Source organism: Alligator sinensis, unplaced genomic scaffold (genome assembly GCF_000455745.1).
Source record: "Alligator sinensis unplaced genomic scaffold, ASM45574v1 scaffold547_1, whole genome shotgun sequence".
In the NCBI taxonomy this organism is placed as follows: domain Eukaryota; kingdom Metazoa; phylum Chordata; order Crocodylia; family Alligatoridae; genus Alligator; species Alligator sinensis.
The window spans coordinates 472,514-486,948 of NW_005842217.1; the positions used below are offsets into that span (position 1 = coordinate 472,514).

A 14,435-nucleotide genomic window follows, 5' to 3' on the forward strand; every position below is an offset into this window, starting at 1 on the left:
ATATGGAGATTGCTATCAGCTTTGAGCTAACAGGCCTCCTTTTTGCTCAAACCTTTGAAGTCCTATGCTTCCCCCCCAGCCCCCTTCTCCATCCTTACCTCTTTCCTCCCACAGATGACCTGAGCATGGCTAAGATGCCAGCAACAACTTCCTTAAAGCCCTTGCATGCATGCACACACGCACGCACACACTGGATGCTCAGCTTTGTTTGTCAGATGAAGGAGCTGTGCATGAAGGGAAAGGAATATGCATGAAAACAGAAGGTGCGTTTGTCCTTCCATCACCCCCAAAAGCAGGCAGAGCCAGCGTTCAACCAAGCAGAGTCTCAATTATAATTGAATATTTTTGTTTCCCCCTCACCGCAATTTCATTTTCAGGTACCAGCGCCGACCAAGAAACTGAAATACATATATATTTACACCTTGTTCACATATAACCTCCTTCCTGGTGGAAGTTTTGCTCGAGTAAATGCAGGCAATGGAAGGTGATAATAGATCTGCAGATTAACCAAGCCTGCATGATTGACTGAGGTGCAGGCTGTGTGGAAAGGAGACGAGGGGGAGAGCCCCCCTCTCAAATTATATATTTTTTGAGTTCACATCAATTACCTACATTTCCAACTGGATAAGCTCGAATTAGAAGGTTTACTGTACCCTGCTGACAAGTGAAAGTGAAGCGCTCATTGTTAGTCTTTACTGATGCATTACATATTGGGTGTTGGTAGGAAAGGAGACATCTGAAGTAGAGATCAGGAGGAAAATAAAAGAAGACTGCAAGGAAGAAAGAAACTAAAGTTGTAGACAAAAAAGTTCCAATTGATGTGCTAATTAGACAGCTCTCTCACCCACCCATACCTAAAAGTACACCACCCTTACCCTCCAAAATTTCCATGCATGTATAAGTGGGCACCATTTGACAAAACACAAATAATTGCAGAGCTTTAGTTCCCATTGACTTCCATGGTATGTGCTTAAAGGAATCAAATTAAACAGATGCTTAATAAGCCTCATTGATTAATGTTAGCCTCAGGAACTACCTGCCTGGCAAATACTTAACTAAGTGATTCTCAACCAGGGTGCCACAGTGCCCTAGGGTGCCTTGAGATCCTTTCAAGGGTGCTGCAGGCTGCCATGCAGTGTTAGCACTGTTAGGTGTACAAGCACAAGTCACAAGATCAACACAGAGATTTCAGACAGGAATCCATTTTAAACCATTCTGACTCGTCGTGGCCCAAGTTCTTTGCAGAGAAAGAATTGCTCGGTTATTTTTTGTAGTAAAAAAATAAAAAAATAAAAAGAGTGAGCTAAAAGCATACCCAAAGGGTGCCTCGAGTCCAAAAAGACTGACAACCACTGACTTAGGTAGATAATAAGCAACTGAGATGCACTGGCTGCATTTGCCTTGGGAACAGAGTGATCTATATAGGATAGGTTGGGTGCCGAGTACTTTAAAAAAAGGCTGGCCACTTCATTTAAGTGTCGGAACAGGAGCTAGACTCCTAAGCAATTCTGGCCTGAGCATCTGTGAACTGAGAGCCAAAAAATGCACAGTAGCGCTACAGAGATTCAAGGAAACATTTCATGCTACATATCTCCATTTGCTTGGGGTTATCAGTGGAGCACTACCACTATCTGGTAGAGGGATGTGGTAGCAGAGCTGTTATGGTGTCCTGCTACTGCTCTGGAAGCACGAGTTCTCAACCCTGCCAAAAGCTGAACCTGGCTGTCAATGGGTACTTGGGCATTCAGGCTTGGAAGTCAAAAACAGCCAGGTGGGATGCTGCCCTCTCCCTTTTGTAGCCCGCTAGCTGAGAAATGAGCCCAAAGAACCTTCTTTATTGCTCAGTAACCCAGAATAAATGGGGTGCAGTGTGTTATAGCTGTGTCTGTCCCACACCCCCATCTTTGCCATCTGTGGGATGGGCTATGAGATTGGTGGGGTAGGGCTGTTATGCCAGACCTACTCCACTGAGGATAAGCTTCTCAAGGAGGAAGATCCAATTCAGTATAGCCAGGGAGGGTGATTTTTTCATTGCAACAGTTGTATGTTCTGCATAAAGCTCTGGCTCCTGCTGTCAAGCCGTTACATCACAATCTTGGTTTGCATCAGACAAAATACAAGTTCTAGAGTTTTTTGTTTTGTGGCAGAGGAAGAAAACAGGGGTTTTTTGTTGCTTGGGTCTGACAATACCGCAGGAGCTTTGCGGTCTTGCTTATGCTACAGGGGCTCCACACAGGAATGGGAAAGCATGCCAGAAATGGGGTCTGCTTTTTCGTCTCCTGTTCAGTGATTGGAACTTTCCTCTGAAAACCCATCACTTAACAGCTAGGTAGGCTTTAAAAAAAAGATAATAATAAAAAAAATCTTGCCTAGTCATTTCCTCTTAGCAAAGCAGAGCTGCCTGTGTATAATGCAAGATGGAGATAATAACACTTACCTTTTTCACAGGGGTGTTGTGAGGGTTAATTCATTAATGTTTTTGAAGTACTTTGAGTGCCACAGCAGAAAGAGCTGCAAGTGAAAATTAACATTGTTATTATTTTATCCTTCAAATGCTTTTTTCCCCCTCTAAACAGTGAGTGCAAGTGTCTAGATAGATAGATAAGCCATCCACATCTGCCCATGCACTTAAACTGTATATGCTAATTAAATAATTTCCTGCAAAACCTGTTTTCAGTAGAGGCACTATGAAGGAAGATTCTCTCTTCCTTTTCTCTACTCTAACTTTAAAGTAGTTCTTGCATCCAGTGGGAAACGGAAGGAGTTGTCTTTACCTCATTGTTATAAAATTTGCATCATGCTGCCTCAGAAGTGTGACGGGGGCTGTCTTCAGGCAGGTCACAACATCGGCCTGCCCCGTCTAGGACAGTCTACCCTGCCTCTCCTGCCGCACTTTTGCCGTTATCAAATTTTGTATATTAATGTAGGGTGTGCTCCCCTTGACTTTCCCTTCCGTAGGGTCACCCATAGGGCAGAAGCTGAGAGTTCTCAGCGCCACATATTTAGCTTTCACTGGGGAGGCACTGGTGTGGCATTTCCTGGGGACTGCGTCTTGCAGTAAATCTGCATTAATACACAAGGGCTAGATGCTACATTTGCTAGCATTTGCTGGTTGGTTTTAGCAACCATAAGCCTCCGCGTCATCTAAACACCTTCCCTAACTCCACAGCAAACACGACCTCCTACCTTGAGGGGTTTGATATTAAGACCGATGGGAATTTAATTAGGTTTCTGTAACCAAACAGCTTCTGTTTGTTTTTAATTTCCCTGTGCTTTGCACAATAATAATCTGCTTCCATTGCCTCTCCAGCAGGGTCAGGCTTCGTGGAAGTTTTTATTTTTTTGTTTCTGTTTTCTCTTTATAGCTGGCATTAAACACACCTTTGTCTGCTTTTGTGCTAGTGAGTTTAACTTGAACACTGGCATAGAATAAAGCTTGACAGTAATTGGTATGTATTCTCATTTGACTCTCAGCTACAATAGACCCAATTACCTGAGAGCTAGCACTTTCTCTGTAGTATATATATACTATTATTATTATTATTATTATTATTACAACAACAACAACAACAACATGTAAAAGAAAAAAAAAGGCTCTCTGGCTAAGTACAGCATTCAAAAAGCCGGAGCCTGAATTGATTCCATCTTTGCAGGTTAGTTTAACCTGCATAGATTGAACTGATTTGCAAGTGAATAGACATTCACTGTTAATTCTGGAAATGCAGGCACATGCCTGCAGTGGCTCAGACCAGAAGCCAAAGGGACGGTAGAGTGAGCCTTCCCTTCAGTAGTGGCAGAGGGGAGCTGAGCGGGGGCGGGGGGGGGCATGGCCAGGCCGTGGCAGGCTCGACTATGATCAGGAAGGGGTTTAAACCCCCACCCTGGCCTGTGGGGACCCCAGCCCTTACCAGACTTTTTGGATGGGGGTGGGAGGAAGAGGAAAGGAGTGTGGCCAGACCTCAGCCAGGACCAAGCAGCAAGAGCTGGGGCATAGACAGCCCCCTCCCCACTGCAGTGGCTCCCCGACAGCCTGGGCTGGCCATGGAGAGCTAGGAGCAATCTGGGTACACAGCTCCCACATCCCCGATCTGTGCTGCAGATGGCTGGGAACAGCCTGGTCCCTCCATGCCCATCCTCAGCAGTGCCCATGGGCTAGCACACCTCAGCCCCAGCCCCAGGTGAGGGGCAGAGATGGTGGGGCTGGGCCACAGGGCCACTCTTCCCAGCCAGCTGCAGCTGAGTCTGGGGGCGTGGGAGTCATGTGGCCAGATTGCTCCTGGCTTCCCATGCCCAGGCCATCGTGGAGCTGCAGCTGGCTGGGAAGGGCGCTGCCTCCCCCCCGGCCTGAGCCAGCCCCTCCACGCCCACCCTCAGCAGCATCCACAGCCAGCCCTGCTCAGTCCCAGCTGAGGGAGGCAGATTGCAGGGCCAGCATGGGCCGGGCTATGGCCCTTTCCAGCTGACCGCAACTCCACGACGGCCTGGCCTGGCACGCACAGGCAGTGGCTGGCCAGGCAGTGGCATGGAGGTGACACTGCTGCAGCTGCGGATGGGCGCCTTGGCAGCCTGACTGGCCACACGCGACACATTAATCGTGCCTGCAGCTGCACAGGCTGGCTCATAGGCACCGGCGGGCATGGAGCCTTTTAGCCGCTTGCTGCAGGGGCTTGTGTGTCTGCAGCCATCACTGCTGCTGTGCCGCCTGCACATTGTGGATGAATAAACCCCCTCCCTGCCCCCTTAGCCTTAGGGGGCCATGCCCGGCTGGTGTCTGGCCATGCCCCACCCCTGCTCCAGCTATAGAGCAGAGGGGCGGGGCCAGCCCTGCTGTCTGGAGCAGACAGCACAGCTCAGCCTCAGGCTGCAGAGCATGCTGGGATGCTGGAGGACCCTTAATCCAGGAAGGGGTCTGGGACAGAAGTTCCATAACTGATTTGGGTCAAACAGGTTTAAGTCTGATACTACATTCAACAAGGAGTGTTTTAAACCACTTTTGGCCAATTTGAAACTGGTTTACGTGCACTGAACTAATGTTCTGTTACAAGTTTAAACCAGTTTCTGATCACTTAGAGGCTAGGGACAGAAGTTACACATAAACCAGTCTATGTCTAAAGGCAGGCCTTATAAATGATTGCATTAAGACACAAAAATAAAAAGAGCTTAGTATGAAAGAGGAGGCAGGAAGAAGGGTTTTGAAGCCAAGGCCCTGGGCTGGGCAGTAGGAGAACCAAGGTTCAGTTTGGGGCTGTGTCACCACCTTGTAAAGAGACGTTGGTCCAAGTCACTTAAACTCCATGACTCAGTTGCCCCATCTGCCAGAAAGGGGGGATGCTTCTGCACCTTGTGTGCGCCTTGCACATTAATAATGTCAGTCAGTGTGGTTTTATGGAAAGTAGGTCTCAAACAAATCTATTTGCATTCTTTGATGAAATTACCAGTTTGATTGATTGATAATGGCAACACTGGACACAGAATCATAGGAGTAGACAGCCCAAAGGGCCTATTCAAGTGCAGGCCTCCATGTTCTCAAGCAATCATTAGCCAAAGGAACCTACAAAATCCCTGTCTTGAAACCCCCTCCAACTGCCCACAATTACAAGGAACAATATCTGAAACACCAAGAACACGATTAGAACATGCCATGGGGGCTTAGGGAAGAATCCTGTTTCACTTTACACACCCAAATGATAGTTTTCCAGATGCATAACTGCCATTTTTGGTGCTTACACAGTCTGTGACCCCGTTCCTTGTAAAGTGTGGACGCGCAAGCTACTGGGCATGCTCAGGCTGTGCTCTGGCCAATCAGGTATGGGGTTCTAGCATAAGTGAGTCCTGAAATTCTAGCCCGATGAAAACCAGGAGGAAGAAGTACCTCTTACGGACTAACATAAACAGCTGAGAGGTTAGGGCACTTGCCTAGAAACTGGGATGCCCCGGTTCTAGCCCTCACCTTTGCCATAAGGGATTTGAAACCGTGGTTTTTTTACTTCCCAATAGTGCCATGGTCAATAAGCATCATCCCATCACCTTTCCAAAGCTGTTTTTTGAAGCTGCCCACTCCCACTGCATGCCCTTCCAGGAGGAACCCCCCCCCACCCCAAAAAAAAACAAAACAACCCCCCCAAAAAACAAACAAACAAAAAACTATAAAAAGGTGTGAATCAAGATATGTACTGAACGGGAGCAGCTCCTGGTTGGCCCTTGCTCCCAAAGGGGCAGGAAGTCTCCCACTGCTCTCCATCCAGTTAATACTAAATGCAAGATGCAGTGGCTCCTCTGCCTCCTGGAGACAGCTGCAAGGAAGGCAAGGTGAAGAAAGGAGACAGGTTAATACCATGTGCTGGAGACTCAGTGGAGGTACAGCTTCAAACTCCTTAATTACAAGGGATACCTAGAACCATGGCAAGACAGACTTCCTACTCCTGGTTTTCACCAAGCCACAATATCCCCGAGTGTGAATCGGTGCTGATGAGATGTACAGAGCTACGTGCCTGCCTAGCCAGAGCACAGCCAAGTGAGCATGTACAGCGGCGGTGAGGGGAAGCAGGTTCACAAACCGTATGCAAGTGCCAAAAATGCAAGTTATGCAGCTGGAAGGCTTCCATTTGGGATACATAAAGTGAAATAGGATTCTGCCCTTAGACTTAGATTTTTTAGAGTGTGCGATTCAGTACTGTACAATTCTCCAATTAAAAAAAAAAATCATTAAACACTAACATGAGAGTTAGGGTTAAATGGAATAAGAGCTGGGCAACTCTCAAAGAGTAGTGGCCAGTGAAGAAGAATTACTGAATTGAGGAGGTTTCTAGTGCGGTTCCAGGGGTGGAAAATATGAAGCCCAGCACTACTTAACAATTTTGTCAATGATCTTGAAGTAAAGACAAATGCACTGTTTGCAAATGACTGATAACAATGATAGGGAAGTCATTAAAAGCAAATCTGGGTTGGGAGGTAACCAGAGCTCATTTAAATGCAATGCAATGCAATGCAGCCAATTCATAGATTGTTAGGGGCTGAAGGGACTTTGCAGATCACTGGGTCTAGCCCCCCCAAGACTAGATGCCTTTCTGCTAGATAGATTTTTAGCTCAACAAATGCTTTATATCAAAGAATGCAGGCCATACCCAGGAAACAGTGACTGTATCGCGAGGGGCAGAGCGAGCAAACAAGAACATTGTGGTACCCAACCCATGGGCACGCAAGCAGGGACAGAGCGCGTAGGAATAAGGCGAGCATCGTCCTTCTGTGTAGATGAGATGGATCAAGGAACATTGCCTCCAGTTCTGGTGTCCCCATTTGAGCAGGTTGTTGCAAGACTGAAAGGGGCACAGAAGAGAGCCACAAAAATGATTTGAGGGCTGGAGAAAGTGCTCGACAGTGAGAAAATGAGCTCTTCAGAAAAAGAGACTGAGAAGCGACCTGATTACAGTGCATAAGCACCTTCACAGGGAGAAAATACCCAGCAATAAATGGCTTTTTAGTCTACCAGAGGAACGCATAACGAGAACCGATGGCTGGAAGCTGAAGCCAGACACATTCAAATGAGAGCTTAGACACAAATTTCTTCAGCAAGGGCAATTAACCACTGGAACAAATTGCCAAGGGAAATGGTAGATTCTCCTTGTGTTGATGTCTTCACATCAAGACCGGATGCCTTTCCGCTAGATATTTTTAGTTCAACATAAGCGATGCTTTAAGTCAAACACAAGTTATTGGGCTCACTGCAGTGGTAACTGGGTGAATTTTAATGGCCTGTGGTATTCCAGAGGTCGTAGCAGTTAATATAATGGCCTCTTCTGCCCTTAAACTCCATGAATCTTTTAGAAACTAAATTCATTAATGATGGCGAGATGCTCAGAAGCGCTGGCAAAGAAGGCCAGTTAAGTACCTACGTAAATAACATTTTATTAACTAAGTTTTATGTTTGATTTTAATACATTTATACCACCCCCACCTTCTTTTGTGGCGTTTCTGATTCATAAAATGAATCTATTCCTAGAGCTTCAAGCATGTGGGATAATTTCAGGCAAGTCCAGAATTAAGGGTATGAAATAGAGCTGTCTGAATAGCAGAAGAGCCAGCTTGATTCATTAGCAATAATCCAGCCAGCACCCAGGCAAAGCTACAAGACAGGACTTTAATGAACATGCTGCAAAGACCAGGGAACGTGCAGGAGCTCAGCTATGCAAACACCTCCGGGCTTGCATTTACCACCCTCTGCTCCCACGCCCATAGTAGGTCATTCCCCAAAATGTTACTTACTCTGTTCCTCAGGCTCCAAGCAGTGCAGCTCTCTATTAAGCCATGGCTACAGGGATAATTTGGGCCCTGGTGGCACAAGATTTTGTGAAAGGAGAAATTTCAGGCACATGCAGCTTTTAACCTTTTCTAAAAAAAGATCGCTGCCATTAGCTGCTGCAGAAAGCAGAGAGACCTTACATCCTCCCCCTAAGAAAAGAGTATGAGCAGATTAATACTATACCCCTTGAAGGGGAATAGGACGGGCTTAGCTTCCAGGTCTGAATGTTTCCTTGTCCACTCAAGGTGACTGTGAAGATTAAGCTAACCAGCTCTTAATTTCTTCCACCTGTGCATCACCTGGCCTGGGAAGGGCAATTAGGAGGTGAGAAGCTACATACAACCCTAACACAAGCCTGCAAAAAAAAAAAAAAAAAAAGGGGGGGGGGGGGTAGGTCTCTATTTCAACCCCACTTCTGGTCTTAAAAAGAAAGGAACTGAAGAAACTCTAAAGCTGCTGGAGAAGGAGAAGTACGTTGAGGGGTAAGAAGCAGGTGTGAGGTTCAGGCTGGTGTAAAATTGTGGTGTGTGATGGGGAGGCACATAATTATTTGCTGGAGTGATGTAGGAGCTGAAGTGCTTGAGGGGGATGAAAGGAGACCAGGTTTAGTAGGGGATGTACTATTAAATAGAAGTTAGGGGCTTGGGGAGAAGATGGAAGCTTTGTGCCATTAGGAGAATTTTTTTTCTCTGATTCTTTCTCTGCAGAAGTCAAAATTATGCATACCCTATTTTGGGGGGAGATTTGGCAGCCTGGGACTGGGCAAAGGGAGTTCAAATATTGAAAACCAGAACAGAGCTACTGTGTACTTTTTTTTTTTTCTTTTTAGTAATTGAAGGTGAGTCTGGGGAGTTTTGAACTTGCGGGGTTAAGAAGATTGCTCTTTGTCACTAGTCTGTAGCTTGGGGACCTCTTTTGCACTGTCCTAACGTTATTCTGTAGTTTACAAAGAATTGTCTTACTGCAAGGGGCTTAAGCAGGTGAGGCCCCTATTACACTGCATTACTTTGGGGATTCATGGTACTATAAGAAATGGCAAAATGTAGGGGCCTGAAATTAGACCTTTGTCCCAGGGTCCCCAAAAGATGAATGCTGCTGCTGGAAGTGGCACCGAACTTTGCACGTGTGCGAATGAGTAAGTAAAGTGTAGGGATTTAGCAAACTATACCCAGTGTTTTGAGTTAGTCTGTCTGTTCCCCTTTATTGCTTTTGCTGGGCTAGCTGCCAGGGGTTAACCCTACCTGTGACTGATTTGGTGGCTTTCCAGGAGGTGCTGTCAGGACAGGGACCAGGTGATCGCTAGGAAAATTATCTGGTGCTTATGAAACCAAGCATGCACCTTACCTGAGAGTGAATACTGCGAGAGAAGCTCCTAGGAGATGCCAGACTAGCTGCAGAAAGAGGGTTAGCTGCAGTAAATGGGTGAAATGGTTGATGACATGGGTAGCTGCAGGCTTGAGGGAGAGACCCAAGGAGCATTGTAAGGCCAGGCTCATCATCAAGTTTTTCTTTTCTGGTAATGAGCCATACATGCATCTCTTGGAAAAGAGACTCAAATGCTCTGGAGGGAAGGAGCTGGTTGACATGGGCTGGTGAACTAATTTGCTGGATTATGTGAAAATGGAGGAAGTGGGGCAGATTCTTTTGCCAGATTAGTGCATCAGTTATATGCAAGATGTTACAGGAAATGCTTATAGAAATGAGTTTCTGATGGAGCCCCTAAGTGAGACTGGCTTAATCAAATGTGTGTCTGTTTGGGGAAGGACGATGGACTTGATCCTGAGCCTTGCATTGGGTGTGATGCAGTTGGAATACAAGGGGCATTACTTCGGTGGAAGTTTGGGATGACCAAGGTTGGAAGCAAGACCCAGGAGCAAATACCTTCAGTTGACAGTCGGGCTTGGTTTGGGATCTAAATGTGGACTTGAATTCAGTGCCTTGAGCCTGTCCCTAGTCAAATAAATGCTTATTGCTGTATTGGGTTAGTAGAAAAAGAATTTTTTTTTTTATGTTTTCCTAAAGCAGGACTGTCCAGCTTCTGGGTAGCCACCAGGGCCGCATGCTTCACAGGCCTGGGCCAATGTGCTACATGGGTGGGTGGTTGCCCCCCTGGTTCTCTCCCACAACGGTCTGCCTAGCACTGTTCCCACTGCTGCATGCACAGCACAGGCAGTGCCCCCAACCCTGAGCCAGGCAGCCAGGCTGGCTCCCTGCCACTGTCCCCCTTTCCCCCTCCTGGCTGCGCACACCACCCATCTGCAGCGTGCATAGCCCAGCTCCATTCTCTTCTCTGTGTTGCTCGGGCACTCCAGCCCTTTCCTGGCCACTGGGGCAGGAGCAACTTTGGGGGCCAGTGAGGAAGGGCGGCAGCTAGACGGGAGTCTGTGGGTTGCCAGTCAGACAGCCCTGTTCCAACACTTTACTGCTGTTTGGAAATGGCCTGGGGTGGTGTGATTGGGTCCTGCATCACGTGCTAAATTGGAAATGCTTCGGAGCAAGGATTTTTGAGTCTGGCTTGCCTTCTGCTGCCTCTTTCTGCATGAGCTGAGGTGGTTTAGCACCACACCAAGGTCATTTGCACTGTTAACATGGAAGCGCTGTTAGCAGCACTTCAGAGTCCAAGAAACCCTGTGTCCTCTAGTCTCGGGAAGTAATATTAGCTCAAAACAGTCTCTCAAGGTTATATAAGTTTGTTACAAGAAGCATCCTTTTGAAGGCCAGTGGGTTTTGAATCAATGTACTCTTGGTGGGGCTGCCTTTGGGCTAATGCACATTCGTAGCATGGAGCCAAAGCAGAGGCATAGAAGAGGGGTGCTTTTTGTGTTGAGTCAGAGGAGGGGGATTTGTACTAGCTACCATCAGTGTGCTGCAGCCATTGCTTCTTGGGCTGGCAAGCATGTAAATGGAGCAGCCCGTACTGAGTGCTTTCACAATTGCTCCATAACCTGAGAAATGGCATCCGTAGATGCAGCCTGTACTGAGTGCTTTGTGCAATCCATGTACTCTTGGTGGGGCTGTCTTTGGGCTAATGCACATTCATAGCACGGGGCCAAAACAGAGGCATAGAAGATGGGTGCTTTTGTCTCATTTGTCTGAATTGGTACAATTTTTGGAATCTTTCCTCTTTGGGTGAATGCATCTGTACACCCAGAGCCTCTGCAAGGCCTGCCTGTCACTTCAATCCCATGCCAGCTCTTAATCAGGGCCAAACTTCGCAGTCTGTGACTGAATCCTGAACAAGGACGCAAGAATATATTGCTTGTCCTTCAAAACCGGTGCTGCGTCAGCTGGTCACCCAGCCTGTCTGTCAGGGGGGTCAGGATGTATGACTGCAGTGGTCTTGCTCTCATTTCCCTGATTGGGTAGCCGAGGCAAATAATTGCAGATCCTGTTTCGGCAGAATTGATGATCTGACATGATTTGGTTTTAGTGAGTATCTTGAGCACTTTGCTTTTAGTGACTATTCCTGCTAGTAGCACTCAAATGTGTGAAGTGGCTCTGAAAAACCCAAGCCATGCAGTAGGCACTAAGAGATAAGGTGCTTTGTCTCAGGATTATTCCCCCCCATCTTGTTTGTCTGTATTGACTATATATATACTTCAAGCTCTGAGAAACAGGACTTCTCTCTTATCTGTATGTATGATGGAGCCTTTAAACACTGCAGTAAAACAAATAATATTCACAAGCACAGGACCCTTAAAATACATCATGGACCTAAGGAAATCTTCACAGGCAGATTTCCTGAACTCTTTCACCTTCATTTAAACTAAATTGGCAGCAGATGAATGAGAAACCTTGATTAAATCTATTAAGGAAGGCAGCCAAACTCTAGCTTGGATGCAGGGAGGGGGGGGAAAATAAACACCCATTCAGACCTCCTGTGTTTCGTGTCCTCTTGGCTGTCTTCGGCAACAGGTGTGCTCATCTTAAGGTATCCCCAGTCCCCCTTCTCCTTTTAAAACTTGAGAAGCAAAACCATAGCTGCAAGGAAGGAGTTGTTGTGGAGGGGAAACCTGATAAATGTTTAAAGCAAGTCAGGAAGGGCAGGCTGGTGGATTCCTGGAACCCTGACGATAACCTTGGCAGAGAAATGGGCTGCTTGCGTCTGACATCTCATTAAACAGCTCCATTATATGAGATGACAGGCTTGGGAGTCCGAGACACTAAGAGTAGTAAAGTTAAAAGCTGACAAACTGTTCCTACAACAAGTCTTCTTTATTATGCAGTGGCAAATCTCTCATGCAGTAAATTTTAACAAGGAGGGATTTAGGAACTGGCGTCTCCTAGAAATATTCCCTGATGCGAGACAGGTGTTTACCACTAGAGCTGTTGGAACATGTGAGTGATGACTTCTGGAGCTCCTGGAGAGACTCGGCTGCTCACCGATTTAATTTAATGCAGCAGAAATCCAGCCGCCTTCGAGCAGAGTGGGTCTGGAGTCGCTTGTGTTGTTTTAGCCCCAGTCCCTGTTTAATGCAGGCTGCATGCAATGGACTTTGCCTCGCTTCCCCTTTCCTGCAGTCCTTACAGTAACAGAGGGAGGATAAGACTGAATACACAGATTTTTGTCGTCCCCCCCCCCCCCCCCACCCCCCCCCCCCCCCCAAATTCCCTTCTCGCCATTCTTGAGGTTCCTCCTGACTCTTGCCTAGGAGACTTTCATCCCTCTATGCTCCTGAAAAGAGTGGACATGGCCTGCCTACCTTGACCTTGGCAAAACAATAACGTTGCCTGTACTTTCAGGCTCCCATTAGATTTTATAGACATTAGGGCTGAAAGGGACCTTGGAAGATCAAGTCCAGCCCTTGCCCCAGGGGCAGGAAGTGATCCGTGCCCTGAGACCAGTGATTGCTGGGGGTGAGAAAAAGGTCCACCTAACCCATACCTTGGAGAGCAGGAACCTGACCCCAGGTGGGCTAGCTACCGTTCTGGGGAAGTTCAGACTCAGCGTTACTGTGTTGTGCTGAAAAGCTTCTCATTGGCACCGATTCTGTTTGTTAGGCTTGAGGAAATTTTATTTAATTTGCAACACTAAATACCATTGAGTCTTTAATTTCCTCCCACAATAATTTGTTTGTAATACTAGAAACCTTCGTTCAGGTTTGTTTATAGCTAAGCAGCTCGAGTACAGCAGGAGCATTAGCAGCAATCGGAAAAGGCAACAGCAGGTTGAGCTAAGGGAGTTCTTCACGGTAATGTTTTCTGGCCCTGCAGGAGACGGGCATGACCCCTTGAAAGGCGAAGAGCAATAACCAGTGTAAGACGGCCTTCATCAATCTAGCGCCAGAATCGCCCACTGCCCGTTCTTGTTGGGGTTTTCAAAAGCTGCCTGTAGAGCCATGAGTCGCGTGCTCTCGGAAGCTGGTTAATTAAAACATCATAAATCAAATGTTAAATTAAATCGGAGCTAGCCTTTCTTCCTCTACAATTTCCTCCGCTACTTGTTGGGCATCATCATTCTTTCCCAAACTCAGGTATGACACTCCCTTGTAGAGGGGGTAGCAAAGCAGTTTTATACTCTGGGCAGAGATGGCTCCTAGGTGCTAGCAGTGGCACAGCTGGCCAGCAGCTGCTATTTTGTCTTCCCTCCTTGCCCCCCTTAACCCTGCACCTGGAGTTACTGCGCTGGTCACCTTGCCCCCCTCTCCCATTTGTTACCCTACTGCTTCCTTGAATTGCTTTAGGAGTCTGCTAATATTTGCAATGAGAGAGGCTGGTGTGAAAGAAATCCGGCATTTAAAAATGCTCTGCCCGGAACTGAGCTTAGCAGACTTACCTGTATCTGCCTTCGAGTCTATTGCTGGGGCAGGTATCTGATTGCAGGTGATGCAGGGACCAGCTTTCCCTGTGCCCTCCAGGGTCTCTAAAAGAGTCCAGTGTTCCCAGCTGAAACTTAACTTTCAGAAAAGCTCTGCTCCTGTTCAGGCACCAAACCAAGCGGTCAAATTTGCAAGAGTTCAAACCTTTAGGTGCATGCTGATGCTAATCTGTGTAGAAAGCCTGCCTAGATGCTTTGCACCAGGAGCTGCTGAGCACTGCACAATCTGACCCCTTTTCAAAACCTGGTTCCAGCTGTAGGTGCTGCGTCCTTGAATACGTGACCCCCCCCCCCCACCGTGTCTCGTGAAAACATGAT

The 14,435-nt window shown here is 47.1% G+C and overlaps 2 long non-coding RNA genes across 4 annotated transcripts in view; one reads left to right on the forward strand and one right to left on the reverse strand.

Moving 5' to 3' along the window:
* Positions 1–710: 710 nt before the first annotated feature.
* Positions 711–8,563, reverse strand: LOC102368877. Of its 2 annotated transcripts, none has more exons than XR_324231.2 (4): positions 8,483–8,563; positions 8,263–8,328; positions 2,438–2,511; positions 711–770 (listed from the first exon to the last, which is right to left on the reverse strand). It is a non-coding gene; the product is annotated as an uncharacterized LOC102368877 (long non-coding RNA). The 2 variants fall into 2 exon arrangements; XR_001358284.1 differs by having other exon boundaries at positions 8,263–8,388; positions 8,483–8,532.
* Positions 8,564–8,701: 138 nt separating this feature from the next.
* Positions 8,702–14,435, forward strand: part of LOC102369052 — an 8,485-nt gene continuing 2,751 nt past the window's right edge. For both annotated transcript variants that reach the window (XR_324232.2, XR_001358282.1), the window contains exon 1: positions 8,702–8,781. This is a non-coding gene — a long non-coding RNA (uncharacterized LOC102369052). The remainder of the gene's footprint in view (positions 8,782–14,435) is intronic.